The sequence below is a fragment of the Chrysochloris asiatica genome, unplaced genomic scaffold (genome assembly GCF_000296735.1).
Source record: "Chrysochloris asiatica unplaced genomic scaffold, ChrAsi1.0 scaffold00005, whole genome shotgun sequence".
Classification (NCBI taxonomy): Eukaryota; Metazoa; Chordata; class Mammalia; order Afrosoricida; family Chrysochloridae; genus Chrysochloris; species Chrysochloris asiatica.
Window position 1 is genome coordinate 18,773,366 of NW_006408523.1, and position 4,087 is coordinate 18,777,452.

At 44.1% G+C, this 4,087-nt stretch overlaps 1 non-coding gene across 1 annotated transcript; it reads left to right on the forward strand.

Annotated features, from left to right (window-relative positions):
• The first annotated feature begins 3,072 nt into the window (after positions 1-3,072).
• Positions 3,073-3,145, forward strand: TRNAF-GAA. The gene has a single exon. It is a non-coding gene; the product is annotated as a tRNA-Phe (tRNA).
• Positions 3,146-4,087: the final 942 nt, after the last annotated feature.

Below are 4,087 nucleotides of genomic sequence, written 5' to 3' on the forward strand. Positions count from 1 at the left end.
CTACTCCCGTAAGGATTTACACCCTCGGAAACCCTGTACAGGGTCGCTATGGGTCGGAACCGACTCGAAGGCACTTAACAACAACAACAACAAAATTAAATACTCAGGTCCAGATAATAAGTTCATTAACTTTGTAGTTGCTTGGGAAAAAAAAATACACGTAAGCCAAAGGAAATAAAAAGTATTTCGTTCTTAAAAAAATTACAGTGTTTACCAATGGGATGTGCACATCTGTTGGGCAAGACTCAACTTCTCAAACCACGCAAGTGGATGGGGCTCTGACACCTTCATTTCCTGTTCCATATTGATTTAGATGGATTATGGGCACTTATCTTTTATCCTATCAATTCCTGAAAGCAAAATTTTGCAAAGAGATGACATCACTGAAAGAAATGTAGAGTGATCTAGTTGTAGAAATCATGAATTAGTAGTAGTACTAGTAGTGCCAGGTCCCACAACGTGGAGTTCCAATGTCTCCCTCAAAAAACGTCACATAGTCTCCAGCACCTTTGGAATTTCTGCACTGCCCAGACGGGGAATCATGGCGCCCAGTCATGTACTCCTGGAAGCTTTCAACCTTTTTTGTCATAAGTCGATGATGTTAAATGTCCTGTCATCAATAGTTAAACAAGATAGTGACATATCCAACACTATGTTAAAGTGATTGCTATTGCTATGTAGTGCCTATTAACTCACAATTTGCCAAGAGGAATTCTGTTACAAGAAATTGTGAAGTACAGTCGGGCTTTTCCTTTTCTTTCTTATCCCTATTCCTCCATTTTTGCTCAGACCCCATATCTCTTCTTAGTGTCCCCCACCCCAACTCTCATCAAAATTTACTTGCTATTTTCCTAGCTACCTAGCATTAGGAACTGAATTGTATCCTCTTTCAAAAGATATGTTGAATTTTTAACCCTTGGTACCTGTGAATGGAAATAGGGTCTTTAAAGAGGCTATCTGTTAACATGAGATCATACCAAACTGGGTTATGATCCTAACTGGATATGACTAAAATGGGTGGATCCTAATTCTGAGGGGTGTTTTATAAAAGAGAACAGACATGGAGACACATATAGATGGAAGAAGGATAACCATGTGATTGTAGAAGTAGATACAAGCCAAAGACTCCCAGAAATTTCTAGGCGCCACCAGAAATGAGAACAGAGGCATTAGACAATTTCCCATTCAGAGCTCTCAGGAGGGATGAACATATCAGGTATCTGGATTTTGAATTCTAGCCTCCAAAACCGTTAGACAAAACATTTATATTCTTCAAAGTCACCTACTTTGTGGTATTTTGTTGCAGCAAGTCTAGGAAACTAATAAACCAAGGTTCTCAATACATGGAGTTGCTGCTTCGCAGGTGTAGCTAGAACAAAACCCAGACACCATGTGTGGTATCTCATTAATGCCCAATCTATGTGGCCTTCCTCATTTTATATTTTGGGAAAGACCTCCTAGACTAGATTTCAATCTAAAGACATAATTTTTTGTAAAGATTAAGAAACTGTGTTGTCTCATGATCCAACCCAGGTGGGAAATGACCGATCTGGAGCTCAAAGTGAATTCATGGCAATTCAAGTTGTTTCCTCGAGGGCACTAAGAATCTAGAGGGTAGTTGGATGCCTGGTGTGGGGCTGTAGGATCAGCACTGGATTGTGATTCACAAGGTCAGCTGCTCCTCAGAACCGTACACACCGACTTCACAACACAACCACAAGCCTGTAAAAGCCCTCCTTTCCCATCTCTTTATGTACTTCCCTCACACTGGTTGTTGCTGTTAAGCGCAGTTGAGTCGGTTCCGATCCATCGCGACTCTGTATAAGCTTTCTGAGGAGGGGCTGGAAGATTTGAACCGAGGAGCTTGCGGTGGAGTTTTTATCTCACAGCGCCACACTCAAATTTTCTCCTCTCACTCCAAAACAGTCCCCAACCCCCCCAGCCCATTTTCCACTTCTATCCAGCTTCAAGCTTTCTTTGTTCTCTCTCCCTCCTTACTGGCTTCTTTTAAATCTCAAATTTACCTGCTGTCTGGATTTGACGCAACAAAAAACTTAGTCCTTAGAACGTAGGCGCAGTGATTACAAACACAATTTTGATTTTCTATATGTCCTTTTTCTTTCACATTTGAATCCATCAATGCATAAAGATTGGCTGTGAAGATTATACTTAAGTGCAAAGCTCCAAGGAGAAGGCTGAAAGGATAGTAAAATAACACCCCGCCTTCAGGGGTTTGTTTACACGTCAATCTGAGAGACAAAAATATGAAAATAATAAGGTATTTGGTTTTGCAAAAAATGTCTGTGCCTAACAGGTATTTGATAAACATTTGTTGACAAATGCAGAAAGTAGTGTATATTGACATGACACGTCATTCATTAGCTCAACCAACACTTACGGAGTACCTTAAAGTGCCAAGTTCCACGCAAAGCGAAGATGGGGATTTTGAGGTTCCAGGATCACAAGGAGGCTGCCAAGGTACACAGGCCGTCCTGAGGATTGTTACTTGCATTCTCTGATCCCTTATGCCTTTTTGCTGCGCCAACACTGCCTGTCAGCTGGGCTCAGAGGCTTGTCGGGGGCGTGTGGTCTAGGGTGAATCGTGTCTGCGGTCAGTGGCAGTGGTGCGTGAGCAAGGACTGGCCAAAAGACCCCCTTGATCAGGGTCTGCAGGAACAAGACCAGGGAGCAAGCCACAGAGACGACAAGTAGCCGGCCTGCGGGCCTCGCTCCACCGCGCCTGGGCGAGTTGTCAGCAAATCGTATGGCACACTGTGACTTTCAGGCTCACGTTTATCATGCCAGAAGTTCGGATTATATTTAAGTAAGTAATGAATTAAGTGCACCTAAATCATGTTTTCCGCAGATTTAAAGCCTCGGAAACTCTGTTACGGGGTCGCTGTGTGTCGGAACTGATTGCATATAATAACAAGTCGTGCTTTATAAAAAGCAAAGCGAAAGAATTCGATCATCATTTAATACAACACAAATCCAATGTTACAAATTCTGGGACAAGAACAGACACATACAGCGGACTCAGGGATAAGCACCTCTAACAGCCAGCAGAAAGGCGCCGAAATAGCTCAGTTGGGAGAGCGTTAGACTGAAGATCTAAAGGTCCCTGGTTCGATCCCGGGTTTCGGCAAATATTTATTACACTTTTTCTTTTTTTTTTTTTTTGCTTCCCTCAAAGAAGATCCTCTCTTTAAAATAGGCTCAATTATCTAGCACAGGTAAAAACCTGTGGTAAACGCCATTCTCAGGAAGCTGCCGCTAAGAACGGCCACTTCCGTGTCGCTTCCCAGGTGGGCGTAGAAGCCGCTACTGCGCTTGCGTTACGCGGAGCCCAGAGCCAGGGAAAGCCCTTCTCCACCCGCGAGCCCTAGAGTCCGCGGGCCCGCCCACACTGCGGGCGCGCCCCGGGGTAGGGAGACGTTGGTGCGCGCGCGACGGCCAGACAGGCGCCGCCTGGGGCCGCGTGGGAGAAAGGAAGTTACTCTGGGCGTCAGTCTGTTCGGGGTGTGATTAAAGCAACTTCACCCCAAATTTCATTCTCTAAGCATCCGTTCCCAATTTGAAGAAAAAAGTAAATATTCCTGCTTTATCAAATGACTCCATCTGTCATTGCTGGTGAGCGGTTGGATCGGATTGCAAGATTGGCCGCCTTGGGGATGACGCTGCGGTGGCACAATCAGGTTTACTTGCCCAAGGCTTAAAGGTGTGGCAGATTTCAGCTCCATAAAACTAATGCATCCTGCATGAAAACAACTTTCTAGACTAGTGATTCTCAAAGTATGATCCCTAGATTAGCTGAACCAGCTTCACTCAGGAAATTGTTAGGTTCCCTGATTCGTTTCCAACCCATAGCGATGCACACCTATGCACAACTGAGGGAAGCACTGATGATCCATCCTCATAATTGCCGATATGTGATATGTTTGAGCCTATTGCTGCCACTGTGCCGATCCATCTCGTTGGTGATCTTCCTATTTTTCATTGATCTTGCCATCATCTGTTCTAAGGAGCATTCTGACTGTAATTCTTCCAATACAGATTTGTTTGTTCTTCTAGCAGCCCATAATACTTT